This window comes from Geotrypetes seraphini, chromosome 14 (assembly GCF_902459505.1).
Source record: "Geotrypetes seraphini chromosome 14, aGeoSer1.1, whole genome shotgun sequence".
Lineage (NCBI taxonomy): Eukaryota > Metazoa > Chordata > Amphibia > Gymnophiona > Dermophiidae > Geotrypetes > Geotrypetes seraphini.
Window position 1 is genome coordinate 37,057,732 of NC_047097.1, and position 16,798 is coordinate 37,074,529.

The following is a 16,798-nucleotide window of genomic DNA, read 5'->3' on the forward strand; positions in this document are numbered from 1 at the left end:
AAAAACCTCTTACATGGTTTTGTGAAAGGGGGCTTCTTTATACACTTTATTGGTCATATTTTATATCTTTTTTTATTTGTATTAGCTAAGGGATATTTTTATTTCACATATGGAAGCATTTTAGATACAGAAAAGTACTGTAAGTTCCTTTTACTTAGGTTCAAACAATTTTTATTGATGCAAACAACAGCGAAAACAATACAAAGGCATACAATGGGTGCATAGTACAGACAATGATGCATCATAGACAACAATACATCAAACATGTACAAAATAAAAGTAACAAAAGCCTACCCCCCTCCCTTCTACTCAACTAAGGGCAAGCGACGGCCAGAGGTGACGTAAGAGCACTCCGGGGCCCTGGACTCTGATGAGCCCCGAAGAAGCCTCCCCTCCACCAATGAACAGACCTGTATCTAAGTGCCAGAACTTTTCAAAACACCCCGCACCTCCCCTTCCCCCAATCCCCCCCTATACCCCCCCCCCGGGTTGTACTCTCCACCCCGCCCCATCATTGCTCACCATTGCTCTCTCAGCCCCACAAACTGAGCGCCCAGTTTAGGACACCCATCTTAAAACCTCACTGCGTCCCTTTCGATGCAAGGACTGCAGATATGGCTCCCAAATATTCAAGAATGTTCATCTTCCGCTTCTGAGACCCTCCCGCATCTCTTGTCTCCTAGGTGGCCAATTGATGCAACTGGTTCCGCCAATGCCAAAACGCCGGAGGGTCCAGAACCGTCCAACACTGGAGAATACATTTCCTGGCCAGTAAGCTCATCTTCCTGCAAAGAGCCCGGTTTCCCCTAGGCAAATGTCCATAAGCCTCTGGCAAATCCAATATGAAGTGTGCCGGAGTACTGCGCAAAACTCTATCAATCAACCCTGACATTGTAGGAGATGATACGTCCCCAGAAGCGCAGGATAATGGGGCAAGACCAAAAGGCATGCCCCAAAGTGTGTCCCTCCATCCCACATTTGACACAGTGGCGTAGGTAGGCCTCCACTGTAATACAACTGTGTACGAGTATAAAAGGCAAGTAAGGTCACCCTATAATACGTTTCTCGTAACCAAGCACACGGGGTCACCCCAGGCGTCACCCTCAAGGTATGGGCAACATCTCTATGTCCCAAATTAATCTGCAATTCCCTTTCCCATTTACCTCGGAGTAAATAGTAGTCCTTAGCTGGTAGTAAGTCTTGCAAACTAGCATGAATGCTGGACACCGAGAGGACATCCCCTCTCCCCGGACGAACAACTCCCGCAGCCTGGCTCCAAATGCTTGCTCAATTGTGAAGTTCCTTTTACTTAAAGAAGCAGAAATTCCTTATTGCTTAACATGTTCTTGAGTGAATTGCATAATAACAAGCTATTCAATTGCAGATAAGGTATTAATGAAGTTTTATTACAACACATCTCAGCAAACAGTAAATGGTGACTAAGCTGTTCCTTGACACACCCTGGATTCATATGTAGCGATAACAGAGTAAGATTACAAGATACACATTGGATTTAAAATTTTAAAAAAAGCACAGAGGTGATGTCTGGAAAGAAAAAATTCAGCACAAGAAATCTAAAGGAGTCTAAACAGTGCATCATAATCTTTTCCTCATAAGATGCACTGAACAGTCTGCCATAGAACCTTTCAGAATCTGCTGCAAAATTTTCAGAAATGGCTTTTTTTGACCGAAGGAGGAACCAGTGTTTCATGGTTTGGGGTGCTCTAATGTTTTCTGCCACTGTCATGCTGAAATATATTTTTCGGAATGTAACCTGGAGGACATCCTGTATGAGACAGGCCATCTAAGGAACAGATACTGCAGGGATCAGTTCTTCAGGTCCATGAATTTGTCTTCAGAGGATCAAGGACATTGCTCCAGCATTATCCGAGGGGACCAAGAAGCCATAGAAACAAACAAGACTGGATAAACTGATTGCTAAAAACATAAAAGTAATGAAGTCTGAGAAAGACTACTTGAATTTAACAAAGGACTGCAGCCTATATAAGAAAACCAGGAAATGTATTTCTAATCCACTGAGCAAAGAAGAAGCAGATTTTCCAATTGCATATTCCATGGTGATCCATGAAAATATTGAAATATTTGAAAGGCTTTTTACGGGCAATTTATACACCTCAGAACATTTACTGTGTCCATGTGGATGAAAAGTCTCCTGAAGTATTTAAGGAGGCTGTGAAGGCCATTGCATCGTGCTTTGAAAAATGTGTTTGTGGCATCCAGATTGGAAAAGGTGGTTTATGCATCTTGGTCCAGGGTTCAAGCTGATCTGAACTGCATGGAGGATCTGCTGAAAAGTGCACTGCCCTGGAGATATCTGTTAAACACATGTGGCACCGACTTCCCAATAAAGACTAACGTGGAGATAGTCAGAACCCTGAAGGTTTTGAATGGAAAGAACAGTCTAGAGCTGGGTTGCACAACGCGTCGATCGCGATCGACCGGTAGCTCAGGAAGGCAACGTGAGTCGATCGCAGAGCCCATCCCGGGCTCTGTGATAGACTCGTGTTGCCGTCCCGATCTACCGGGCCTATCAGCCTTCCTCTCCTCGACGTCAAAGATGCCGACGCCGGGCATCAGGGCCGCCATCAGGGCAGTACTACCAGTCCTGCATTCAGGGGCCCGGAGGTGACAGGGGGCCCGGGCTCCCCCAGGGTCCTAGGCAGTGTTCCCTCTAAGAAAGCGGTCTCAAACACGCGGCCCGCGTGTGGCTCTCCAGTTTTTATTTGTGGCCCTTGGTCTGGAGGCGATCATTCTCTTCCTTTTGGAGCAGCAGCCAGCTCGTTCGTTCAAAGTCGCGGGTTGGCGGCTCCTTGCGCTATCCACTCCTGCATCGGAAGCCTCTCTGATGTCACACCATCAGAGAGGCTTCAGACGCAGGCGCGGATCTCGCAAGGAGCCGCTACCCGTGGCTTTGAACGAATGAGCCGGCCAGACACGCTGCTGCTTCAGTGGCGTACCAAGGGGGGGGGGCGGTCAACTGTTCTATTTATTGTGCGGCTCGCGGCTCGTCTAGAGCAGTGGTGCCCAACCTGCTTCCCTTCCTCTTCTCACTGCTGCTATCGGGGATCAGGCCGTGCACCGTGTCTTTGATCTCCCTGCTTCTCTTCCCTGCGGGGCCCGACCAACTCTTGCGGCGGCCCGACAGTCAATTCTGACGTCGAGAGACGTTCTGGCTAGCCAATCGCTGCCTGGCTGCCCCGGAACGTCCTTTCCGACGTTAAAATTGAAGTCGGGGCGGCGAGAATGCAGAAGAGAAGCAGGGAGATCTCGGCCTGTTCCCGATTGCGGCAGCGGCAGCGGCAGCAGCCTATTCCGCGGTCGGTGGTGGCATGGGGGAGGCAGGAAGAAAGAAAGAAAAAAAGGGGGGGGGACAGGGAGCCAGAAAAAAAAAAAGCAAAAAATGGGACATGGAGGAAGGAAGAAAGAAAGAAGGGGGGGGGGATGGACAGGAAACCAGAAACAAAGCAAAAAAATGGGGCACAGGAATCAGAGAAAGAAAGAAAAAGTTGGGGGAGGGAATGAGGTCTGGAGGAGAAGGAAGCATACAGGGAGGCTGAAAGAAGGGAAGAAATATTTGATGCACAGTCAGAAGAATAAAGTGCAATCAGATGAAATTACCATAACAAAAGTAGAAAAATGATTTTATTTTCAATTTAGTGATCAAAATGTGTCTGAATTTATATATGCTGTCTATAATTTTGCACTATTGGCCCCCTTTTAACTAAATCGCAATAGTAGTTTTTTAGTACAGGGAGCCTATGAGCGTCGAGAGCAGCGCTGGGCAATTAGGCGCAGTTCCCTGCGCTAAAAGACTGCTATATGTGGTTTAATAAAAAGGATGGGGGGTATATTGTCTATTTTTGTATGGTGTACTGAGGGTGACAATGCATAGAGTCATCTGCCTTGACCTCTTGAAAAAAAATCCAGAATAGGAATGATAATTACATTTTCTCAGCGTATAGTGTGCTTTGTGTTTTTTAATTTATTTTGGTAGATCATTTTGACTCGGTCATTTAAAGTAGCTTGCAAGCCCAAAAAGTTTGGGCATCTCTGAGCTAGAAGAGCGTTGAAACTGTGTATTTCTATTTTATCCCCCCTTTTACAAAACTGTGGTGCGTTTTTTAGCGCCAGCCGTGGTGGTAGCAGCTCTGATGCTCAGAATTCTATGGAGCGTCAGGGCTGTTACCACCGTGGCTAAAATCCACACTACAGTTTTGTAAAAGGGGGAGGGGTTAGTTGGTGATGACATATTCCATACTAGGCGAAGGTGTTTTCTGTGTTCTGTGTGTTTGAAAGAACATGGTTTTCTGTTAGGATTGACGATGTAGGATTGATCTGTGCTGGCTGGCTTGTTTAGTTTTACAATGGGTGTATTGATGTTGTACTGCTCACTGCAATATGTAAGATGCCTGCCTTTTCCTAGGTACTCATGGTGTGACGTGTGGTTTGTTACTAAAAATCATGTTTTTCTTACAGATGGGGGGGGTGCCAAAAAAATGATGGGCCCCGAGGTGTTACAATATGCTAGGTACGCCACTGTATGTAAAGATACCAGAAAGCTGGCGTAGCAAAAACTTTAAGTAAATTGTTATTCTTCTAAGCTTTGAGTATTTAACCCTCCCACAATCTCACGGGCACTCGTTTCACGTTTCAAGTTTATTGAGATTTTGATTTAAACAGCAATATCAAATATTTTCAATGCTGTATAACAAAAATAATTTGGGGAAATAAATAAAACCATTTGAACAATAAACATACAAACATATCTATAGATGATTAAAATTACATAAGGAGTACAAGGATAAACTACATTTAGTTTAAAAATGCGTCCTCCGCGCCTGCTCATAAATTTGTGGAGTATGTAAACTTGTCGCTCATGCATATTTTTTTTGCACATACCTCATCAATCCTTAGAGGGAACATCCTAGGCCACCATAGCACAAATTTCTGTATTATGCTTCTGCTGTGCACAACAATAAACAATAAACACTGTCATACTTTTTTTGTCCCCATGCCGATTTCCTGATAGCACCCCCCCCGGACAAAAAGTGGGGGGGAAGGGGTGCGTGGGGGGGCCCTATAGGATTGCTCAGTAAGGGACCCAGAAATTTCTGATGGTGGCCCTGCCGGGCATTAGGCTGTTTTTGTCATTTCGGGGGGGGGGGGGGGGGGGTGCATGGTGGCGTGGCGGCGGTAGCAGCAACAGCCTGAAAAAGAAATCATCCTGGCCCGAGTCGGTGTCATACTCCGGAACTTTCTACTCTTCCAGCAGCCCTCTCCCTTCTAACCTGCTTCCGGCCACACCTCCTGCTCCACGGCTCTCTTCGGCAACTCAGCAGCAGCAATCGACACAATCTTCTGACGACGGGGCCTACCCTCTGCCGAGTCCCGCTTGTTTCAACTTCCTTTTTCCACAAAAGCTGGACTCGTAGAGGGAAGGCCTCGATGTCGGCAGCTTGTCTTGATCACCGCTGCTGACGAGTTGCTTAAGAGAGCCGCAGAGCAATGGAGGTTTTGCCAGGTGCAGGTAGAAGGGAGAGGGCCAGATGCAGAACTCGTGGGTGAGGGAGCAGAAGAGAGAGAGAAAGAGAGAGGGGAGGGGAACAAAAGCAAATATTTCATACTGGGCTGGGGCCGGAGTGGATGGAGGGTGAAAAGATTCTGGCTACAGGGCTGCATTAACAAAGGAAATGGGGGGAAAGGCTGAAAATGGAGATAGTGACACAAAGAAGAGAAAGAGTAAGCAGGACCGTACTGAATAAGGATAGAGATACAGAGGGGACATGAAGAGGAGGTGAAATAGAGACCATAGAAGTAATGCTGAAAAAGTGTGTGTGGGGGGGGAGATAAAGACATTGAAAGGGCAAAATGGTGAACATGGGGTAAAGACAAGGACAGAGACAAATGAAGATTCTGAAAAAGTGGTGAGATAGGGATATAGGTGAGATGGACACAAAGAAGGGTGATGCTGGAAAATAGGTGGAATGGTAATTCTGACAGACACAGAAGGGAAATGCTGGATCAAGGAGAGAGATGGGGTCAGGCTGGATGGAATGAGGAGAAATGCCTTGTTGGCCCGGAACTTCCTCTCCTACGTCTGAATTGACGTCAGGGAGCGGAATTGCTGGTCAGCGCGACGCTTCTGCAGGGAAAGCTTGGGACGGCGGTGGCTTGGGGGCTGTTCATCCCCGATGGCGGTGGCAGCAAACCGAGTGGCTTGGGGGAGGGCACGGAGAAAGAAAGAAAGGGGGCAGACAGGGAGACAGAAAGAAGGGGGAACAGGGAGACAGAAAGAAAAAGTTGAGGGAGAGAATGAGGTCTGGAGGAGAGGAAACATACAGGAGGCTGAAAGAAAGGAAGAAAGATTGGATGCACAGTCAGAAGAAGAAAGTGCAACCAGAGACTCATGAAATCACCAACAGCAAGGTAGGAAAAATGATTTTATTTTCAATTTAGTGATCAAAATGTGTCGGTTTTGAGAATTTATATCTGCTGTCTATATTTTGCACTATGGCTCCCTTTTACTAAACCGCAATAGCGTTTTTTAGCGCAGGGAGCCTATGAGCATTGAGAGCAGCACGAGGCATTCAGCGTAACTCCCTGTGTTAAAACCTACTATTGTGGTTTAGTAAAAAGAGAGGGGGTGTATTTGTCTATTTTACTGAGGTGACATTGCATAAAGTCATCTGCCGTGACCTCTTTGAAAAAACCCAGAATATGAATAATTAACATTTTCTCTGCCTTTCAGTGTGCTTTGTGTTTTTTTTAAAATTTTTATTGTTGGTAGATCATTTTGACTTAGTCTCAAGCCTATAAAGTGTGGGCACCCCTGGTCTAGAGTCTGAGAAGCCATCAGTGATAAAAACTCAACGCTGGCAATTTCACCATCAAATAAATAACCATGTGATAAGAACTAACATTCAGAAAAGTCCACCACCTGTAAGGTCTCCAATCTTCTCTGGTAATGCCTATTTTGTGGTTAACAGGGGCTTTGTGAGGACTATCTTTGAGAATCCTGATGTGCAGCGATTACTAGAATGGGGAAAAGATACTTACAGCCCAGACGAGTACTTGTGGGCAACCCTGTATCGAATGCCTGGGATGCCAGGATTATCCCTTACAATGATAAATTCCAGTTGTCTGACATGACTTCAATCTCAAGGCTAGTGAAGTGGTCCTACTTGGAAGGAGACACCAAGAAAAGGAGCACCGTACCCTCCCTGCACAGGCGCTCACAGACACTCGGTGTGTGTTTACGGGGCTGGGGATCTGCACTGGATGCTCCAGCAATCACCACCTCTTTGTCAATAAGTTTGATCCCAGCGTGGATGACTATGCCATTCGGTGCCTGGAGGAGCATCTGAGACATCGAGCTCTTTATGGAGATTTGCTGTGAGAAATTGAGCCTATCCCCTGTTCAGAGAAGAAAGGAAGACACACTCTCAAAAAGACTCCTGCAGTATGCTTTCTGGATTGCTGCAGTTTTAATGCTTTTCAATGACATCAAATGTCCACCCTCCTCCATCGACAACTTCGTTCCATTGAGCATAAATGGCGCAAAACTCGATCAAATAATTCTCTTCTCTTATTTAAGGAAAAGGCTACTCATTACAAAACTGTTATACAACAAGCTAAGAAAGAATACTATTCAAAACTCATCAATTCAGCTCACAATTCCTCAGCACTTTTCAGTTTAATTCAATCACTATCTCCTTACTCCAATAAGAAACCTCCACCTCTATCCATACAACCACCTGCTTCTGAACTTGCACTCTTTTTCGACAAGAAAATTAAGGACATCAGATCTCACTTTGGACCACCTACTAATGCATCATCTCAAGATGCCTCCGATGATACCACCCACCTACCATTTAGCACTTGTTCCAACTTCAAGCCCCCATCTCTAGCTAACCTTCTCAAAGTCTTTCAATCCATAAACACACCTAACAATCCAACAGAGAGTATTCCCCCCTTGATTCTCAAAAAATTATTTCCTTTTTTTGGACCATTTCTCCTGGAAATGATAACTAAAATTCTTTCCAATAGTCTTGTCCCTAAAGCTTGGAAATCAGCTCTTGTTTTCCCAAAATTAAAAATCAGAACTTAGATTCAACCTTGCCAGCAAATCTCCGTCCTATTGCCAATCTCCCTCTTTCTTTCCAAGCAATCATTCTTCAGGTACGTTAAAGGGAAGCAACCGCAAGGGAGGAAGTGGACCCTTGGATGATGGAGACAGAAAGGGAGTGGTAAAAGAAGAAAAAGAGATAGCTGACAAGTTAAATGAGTTCTTCACGTCAGTCTTCACGAGGGAAGACACAATCAACATTCCGGAACCCGAGGAGATCGTAAATGGAGACCAAGATGATAAGCTGGTCCAATTAGAGGTAAGCCAAGAGGATGTCCTCAAGCAATAGACAGGCTAAAGAGCAACAAATCACCAGGTCCGGACGGCATTCACCCAAGGGTACTCAAGGAACTAAGGAACGAAATAGCAGAGCCACTTCGACAAATATGCAACCTATCCTTAAAAACTGGAGAGATCCCGGAGGACTGGAAAATAGCAAATGTCACGCCCATCTTCAAGAAGGGTTCAAGGGGTGATCCAGGAAACTACAGGCCGGTGAGCTTGACCTCGGTCCAGGGAAAGATGATGGAAGCGCTCATTAAGGACAGCAACTGTGAACACATCGAAAATAATGGACAGCTAAAGTCAAGTCAACATGGCTTCTGCAAGGGTAGGTCATACCTCACAAACTTATTGTACTTCTTTGAGGGGGTAAACAGCCAGGTGGATAAAGGAGAATCTATAGACATCATTTACCTTGACTTCCAAAAAGCCTTCGACAAGGTATCACACGAAAGACTGCTTAAAAAGCTATGGAACCACGGGGTGCAAGGGGAGGTCCACCGATGGATCAAAAACTGGCTGGCGGACAGGAAACAGAGGTTTGGAGTAAAGGGCCATTACTCAGACTGGAAATGGGTCACGAGCAGAGTTCCTCAGGGGTCGGTGCTGGGACCGCTCCTGTTCAATATCTACATTAACAACCTAGAGGCGGGAACAAAATGTGAGGTCATTAAATGTGCGGATGACACCAAACTATGCAGCAGGGTTAAAACCACGGAAGACTGCAAGTATCTCCAAAAGGATCTAACGATACTGGAAGAGTGGGCCAAAAAGTGGCAAATGAGCTTCAACATAGGGAAATGCAAGGTCATGCATGTGGGGAAAAAGAACCCGATGTTCACTTACAAAATGGGGGGATCACTACTAGGGGTAAGTAACCTTGAAAGAGACCTGGGAGTGATGGTAGACACAACACTGAAGGCATCGGCACAGTGCGCCACAGCCTCAAGGAAAGCAAACAGAATGTTGGATATCATTAAGAAGGGAAAGCAAACAGAATGTTGGGTATCATTAAGAAGGGTATCACGACCAGGACGAAGGAAGTCATCCTGCCACTGTATCGTGCAATGGTGCGCCCGCATCTGGAATACTGTGTCCAGTACTGGTCGCCGTACCTCAAGAAGGACATGGCAGTACTTGAGGGAGTCCAGAGAAGAGCGACTAAGCTGAAAAAGGGTATGTAAAATCTCTCATATACTGACAGATTGAAACAATTAGGGCTGTTCTCCCTGGAGAAGCGGAGACTTAGAGGAGATATGATAGAAACCTTCAAGATCCTGAAGGGCATCGAAAAAGTAGACAGGGACAGATTTTTCAAATTATGGGGAACCACAAGTACAAGGGGGCACTCGGAGAAATTGAAAGGGGACAGGTTTAGAACAAACGCTAGGAAGTTCTTTTTCACCCAGAGGGTGGTGGATACATGGTACGCGCTTCCAGAAGCTGTGGTAGGCAGGAGCACATTACAGGGCTTCAAAGAAGGTTTGGATAGGTTCCTAGAGGACAAAGGGATTGAGGGGTATAGATAGGTGTAGAGGTAGGTTATAGGGATAGGAGTAGAGTTAGGCTATAGAGCTAGTCAGGGACCACTGCTCAGGCAATAGGCCTGATGGGCCGCTGCGGGAGCGGACCGCTGGGCGAGATGGACCTCTGGTCTGCCTCAGCGGCGGCAACTTCTTATGTTCTTATGTTCTTAAATCATCCATAACCAACTTGCTGAATTCATCGACAAAACTCATGCCCTACATCCACATCAAACTGGCTTCCGTTCTTCTTACTCCACTGAATTATCATTGCTAGGTCTTATTTCAACTATGTATTATTTTCTTGACCACCAAAAATCTGTTCTTCTTATTTCTCTAGACCTATTCGCAGCATTCGATACAATAGACCACCCTCTCCTTATTGACCGACTCAAAGACTGCGGTCTTACAGGTTCAGCTCTTTTATGGTTTATTTCATACTTTACTGAACGTAGTTTTAAAGTTTATTGAAGGAGGAAACCTCTCCGCCCATAGCTCAAACTTATGGTGTCCCTCAAGGGTCCATACTATCTCCCTTGTTATTTAACATCTTTATGTCGCCTCTCCTCACTCTAGCCCAGTCAATCGGTTTCACAATCTTCTCTTACGCGGATGACATTCAATTACTTCACCCTGCTGATACTTCAAATATCCCGGAAATACAAGAAATCAATAATAAATTAGACAAAATAAGTGACTGGCTTCATGTAAATAAACTTTCTCTTAACTTCAATAAATCATGTGGCCTACTTTTTCCAACCAAAAAGAACGAAACGATAATAGGAAAGATCTTCATCAAATCTCACCCCGTAAAAATAGAAACAAAAATAAAATTACTTGGGGTAATCATAGATACAGATTTAACATTTCATGATCAAATCAGATTTAACATTTCATGATCAAATCAGCTTATTCGTTCCCTAACGTCCATTCTCGACACTGAAGCAATCACAACCCTAGTTCACTCTCTAGTTATTTCTCATCTTGACTACTGTAATTCCCTCTATAACAGAATTCTTCAAAAAGAATTACGACGTCTACAGCTTATTCAAAACACGGCAATAAAATTTATATATAAGTTAGGGAAATATGATCATGTCACCCCTCTTCTGAAAGAAGCTCACTGGTTACCCATTACACATCGCATTACCTACAAAACTGTTATGCTAGTCTTCAAAATCAAACATAAGAACATAAGCATCGCCTCTGCCGAGTCAGACCATAGGTCCATCGTGCCCAGCAGTCCGCACCCGCGGCGGCCCCCCAGGTCCATGATCTGTAGTGTTCCTTTATAGTACCCCTCTAGCTATACCCCTCAATCCCCTTTTCCTTTAGGAACATGTCCAACCCCTTTTTGAAACCCAAAATCGTACTCTGCTCTACCAACCCCCCAGGAAGCGCATTCCAGGTATCCACCACCCGCTGGCTGAAGAAGAACTTCCTAGCATTTGTTCTGAATCTGTCTCCCTTCAGTTTTCTTGTATGCCCTCTTGTTTTTGTTTCCCCCCGCCAGTCTGAAGAATCTGCCCCTCTCCACCTTCTCTATACCCTTCATGATCTTGTAAGTTTCTATCATGTCCCCTCTAAGTCTCCGTTTTTCCAGAGAAAAGAGCCCCAGTTTCTCCAGCCTCTCAGCATATGAGAGGACTTCCATGCCCCTTATCATTTTTGTTGCTCTTCTCTGGACCCTCTCGAGTGTCGTTATATCCTTCTTAAGGTACGGCGACCAGTATTGAACGCAGTATTCCAGATGCGGGCATACCATCGCCCGATATAGCGGCAGGATAACTTCTTTGGTTCTAGTAGTGATTCCTTTTTTAATAATTCCCAACATTCTGTTCGCCTTCTTGGAGGCCGCTGCGCATTGTGCTCCCGACTTCATTGATTGGTCCACTAAAACCCCCAAGTCCCTTTCTAGGTTGCTCTTCCCCAATACCCTCCCCCCCATCATGTAGCTGAACATCGGGTTTCCTTTCCCTGTGTGCAAGATTTTGCATTTCTCTACATTGAAACACATTTGCCATTTATTTGCCCATTCACTCAGTTTGTTCAAGTCCCTTTGTAGTTCTTCACATTCTTCAACAGTTCTAACTCTACTGGAGAGTTTTGTGTCGTCCGCAAATTTTATGACTTCGAACTTTGTCCCCACTTCCAGGTCATTAATGAATATATTGAACAGCTTCTCACCCCTCTTCACCCATCACAGACTCTCAGATCAGCTAATCAGAACTTACTCTCTATTCCTTCTATAAAGGAATTTTTCTATACCAGAAAATCTAATTTCTCAGTAGTAGTTCCAACCTTATGGAATGCTCTGCCATCTCAACTTCGCCACGAAAAATTAATCGATAAATTCAAGACAAATTTAAAAACATTCCTATTTCAAGATGAATTCTACTGCTCTTGATCCTTCTCATCTTCAAATTAGCCAACCGCTTTTAAAAAGCGATCCTATCCCCAATGTTTTATCCCTTTCCCTCCTATTTCCTTTCTACACTTTTTTTTTTCTTGAAGTTTTTAAACCTTTAATAATGTAACTTACCCCCCTCCCTTTCTTATCTTTATCATCACTTTCCAGTTCGTCTTGTCAACGTCTTCAATGTACACTACCTTTCTCCTCTTTAAAGTTTATTCCCTATTAGTATTATTTTTATTCTTCTTTTAACATTTTATTGTAAACCGGCTAGATTCTCGTAGATGGTCGGTATATTAAAAATTAATAAACTTGAAACTTGAGAATAAGCATTTTTGTAATACCATTTATTAAGATAGGTAACAATGAAGCATATTGTGTCAGGTTGGGTTTTAAAATTTTTTTTTTATGGCAAATACAATTTATATACAGAAGTAAAGCATTTCTATATTTCCATGTAAGTCATTTTATTGTTATTTCCTATATGTTATGGTATTTCATTATAAGTTTTTGTTCTTTCATCTACATGAAAATATTTAGGTTAATATTCAGCCTCAGCCTTTTTATAAAATGCCAGTCACTGGGATGAAAGTAATCTTAGTCAGCATCAGATAACTGAACTGAATATCGCCACTTTCCAGAAAATTGCTGTATTGAATACCGAATATAACCTTCTGAGGACGTTTTTTTTTCCCTTATTGCACACAGTGCATTGCATAGATGTATCACATTGTGGGGCTAATTGTATTTTGGCACATATCACTCCAGAGCAACAGAATCAATGTGTATAAGAGAGGGAAACACAGGATAAGAAGAAGATAAAAATAACCCGACATAAGAATAGCCTTACTGAGTCAGACCAAATAGTTCATGAAGCCCAGTAGCCCGTTCTCACGGTGGAACTGGAAGAGTCACCAGCATGGCAAGAGAAATCACTAAATTTGTCACATGAACAGTTGTCTTCTTCCAGTGCTGAACTACTTGAATCATCACTTTCCACCCTCGACATCTTCCAAAAGTATCCTTCTCACTTCCTCAGCAGAATACTTTATTGCGGCCATAACTACTTACACGATATCCCAATCTATTATATAACAGTGTGTGAAACTAATGGAAGAGGGGGGTCAAACCCTCAAACTGCCTATTATTGGTATTCCATTTTGCAAATACTGGTGTGTTATTGCACACGGTGTGAATTTGTGTAGGGTATTTTTAAATGTTTGACATTTTGGCTAGTCTGTTATAATAGAAATGTAATTATGTTAACAATGTTGCTTTTGTAAGAGCTCATTAATAGTTTTTGTAGTGGGGTCAAATTGACCCCAGTGGGCTTCAGTGACAAACTTGCCGCTCAGCATCCCCTGGTGATGCTAAAGAAAAAAAATATTTGCAGTATTTAACTTGCAACAATAACATATGAAAAGTCATAAAATATTAAAAGACTAGTTTTTTGCCCATTACATTAATGGGTGCTATAATAAATGTGTAGACTTAAGAATTTCTTTCTTTCTCTTTCTTTCTTTATATCTGTCTTTCTTTCTCTCTCCCTGCCCTTTTTTTCTTTCTCTCTCTCTCTCTCTGTCTCTCTCCTCCTGTCTGTCTTTCTTTCTGTATTTCTTCCTGCCTGCTGTCTGTCTTTCTTTCTTTCTGTCTCTCTCCCTGCCCCCTGTCTTTCTGTGTGTCTGTCTCTCTCCCTGCCTGTCTGTCTTTCTTTTTCGTGTGCTGACACGCTTCGGCTCCAGCCCCCTTCTACCTACCCTTAAATCACTCCTTTTGCCTCTTGCTAGTCGTTTCCACCCTCCCCAGCCTGAACAACCGCCAACCACAGTCCGGATGCTGAGTGTCAGTATGCCTGCTTCCCTATTATTTTTGTGCTCTCCTTAAAAATAGTGTTAGACGGAGAGAAGGCGGGAGTGGGGGAGTAACCGTCGTGGTGCCTCAACATGCGCAGAAGGAGCCGGCATCACTGAGGGAGGGTGATGGGGAAACCGTTGCTGGCTCCTTCTACTACGCATGCGTGGCACGAAAGCATGGACACACGGAGGCATGGAGTTTGAAGTGTGCATGCGTGCTAAGGGTTTTATTATTATGGATAACTTTGAGCCATTGTTGTACAGCAGACGCTGGTGTCATTTTGGCCCCATTGGGTCTTCCAGGGTTAATGGCCACATGCCAATGGTGAGATGAGCACATAGCCATTAACAGTGTCAGCCATTTTCCAACCACAGCACAAGTGGCCTTAGTGTGTTCGAAAGACACATGCTAAGGCCGTTTTTGCTGCAGTTTTAGTAAAAGGACCTCTGAGTTTGTGGTTGCACTACTGGCACACAGATTCAAAAGGAAATATCATTTTTATTTGTGAACTATCTTCCATAGGTCAGCGATGGAGGGAAGCTTACAGCTTGCTGCTCTTTCCTTGCTTCGGGCCTTCCTCATTGCCGGGTCCTGCCTTCGTGGAAACAGAAAGTAGACAGGACCCAGCAGCGAGGAAGGCCCTAAGCAAGTTATAAGCTTCCTTTCGTCGTTGACCAGTCTCCTGCCTGTCTCCTGCCTTAGCCCGTAGTGAACTCATGCTTCGGGGCTCTAAAGTGTGCGTGCTAGCTTCCCTTCTCTTCCCCCCACCCCCCAGGACGTAACTTCCGGTTTCAGAGGGAAGAGAGGGGAAGCCGGCACGAACACCTTAAAGCCCCGAAGCATGAGTTTGCTACGGGCTAAGGCGCCAAATCTCCAGCCGATGAGGTGGGTTTTTTTTTTATGTTGAGCAGCGGCAGCAGCTGCAGGATTCGCAATGGATGGCAGCCGGGCAGTCATCTAAATTAGCTGGGCGGACCACCCGGCTGAAAGGCCCTAGGGAGAACACTGCCCCCTGAAACCTAGGTGGATAGGCCCTTTCACTGTCCTCATTTCTTCCCCCACAGCTGTCAAGGTGTCAGGACACGAAACCTGGTTTCACTACAGCAGAGTCAAGCCAGCTGTTGTGTGGCAAGCCACCCCAGGCAAAACAGACCTCCAGCTGAAGATCTCTAAACCCTCAAAATTGCTTTGAACATTTACCACTGTTCTTAGTAGGTATTCTGAATATAACCTTTTCACAAGTGTTTGAGTTTAACTGACTGCTTGTGGTTCACCACTGCTTCTAGCAAGTACCCTGAATATAACTGTTTTAGGTTTTCTAAGTTGTTCCTGACAAAATGAGCTTCTTGTGCCAGCATTGTCGGCGCCTTTTGTGTTATATATCTGACTTTTGTTTTGCCCTCACTGTCTTATATTTCTTTCTTCTGTATTTCTTCCCTATTGTACTAGGGGATCAGTCACAATCCCTTACCCCCTGTAAGCCGTGCCTTTCTCAGGTCCATAATGGAGATAAGGAATAAATGGCCCTACTATACCGTACCCAATTTAAATGCCCCTCAGCGGAGGGGATCCGCATTGATAATGTTGAGGGTCCACTTATCAACCAGACTCTTATTGTAGATCCCACTCGCCCGGTGTCTTTGTATTTTGATGCATGCGTGTTATTTGATGCTGCCCAGGGTCATGGTATTGCCCCTAATACAGTCCCATGTGGCTCCCTAGCTTAGCAGCGCTATTACACCTCATGTGCTAAGTATGTGTGCCTGTATAACTTAATGCCCTTTAAGATATGCCCCTATGAGGAAACCTTTACTAATGGTGGAGCCTGTCCTGAGTGGGAATGTGTCTCGTGGGCCACTTACAAGAACTCTCATAAATACCCAGCCAATACCCCCTCTGCCACTCTTGCAGTAGGCCCTAACCCCGGTCTCACATGCACTGCAATCCACTGTAATCCCATGGTTTTCACTATCACTAACCCTCACACCTGGAATGCCAATGCCCAGATCTGGTATGCTAAAAACCGAATGGGATTCTATATTGATGGTAAAGGACTAGACCCAGGCACTGTTGTATATGTCTGTATTGTGCCCCTGTTCACCACTCTGTGGTGTTTCCCCAGTTTTATGAAAATATGAACGTAGATATTGATATTCCTGTAATCACTAGAAATCTGTTTATACAGTTTGCTTGAAACTATAGGCCAGACTCTTAACGTTAGCAATTGTTTTGTATGTGGACGGACTGGTATGGGAAAACAGTGGCCATGGGAGACAAAGCAGCTGGACATGTTAAACTTGACTACACAGAACCTCACTTTCATGTCAGGTGCACGACCTCCATGATGGGCATTGCGAACCTCCATTGTTGCTTCCCACTGCCTTAAGCGAATTGGGGGTCGCTTCAACGTCCAGGTTGGACACCTCAAGTGTTCATTTCTCTGGTCTTTTAATACCTCCACTGTTGCCTGGGACCCCTGGCCTGCCAATAACATCTCCAATTTGCCAGGTCAACTCCTTCAGACACTGCTCAATGAAACTTCCTATGAGTGATGGCCAGCTCCTGATGGTCGATATTGGC

General features: G+C 44.6%; 1 protein-coding gene and 1 pseudogene across 2 annotated transcripts in view; both read left to right on the forward strand.

Annotated features, from left to right (window-relative positions):
* Positions 1–16,798, forward strand: part of LOC117348198 (beta-1,3-galactosyl-O-glycosyl-glycoprotein beta-1,6-N-acetylglucosaminyltransferase 3-like) — a 313,029-nt gene that overhangs the window by 161,551 nt on the left and 134,680 nt on the right. The window lies entirely within an intron of this gene.
* LOC117348499 lies at positions 265–7,914 on the forward strand (annotated as a pseudogene).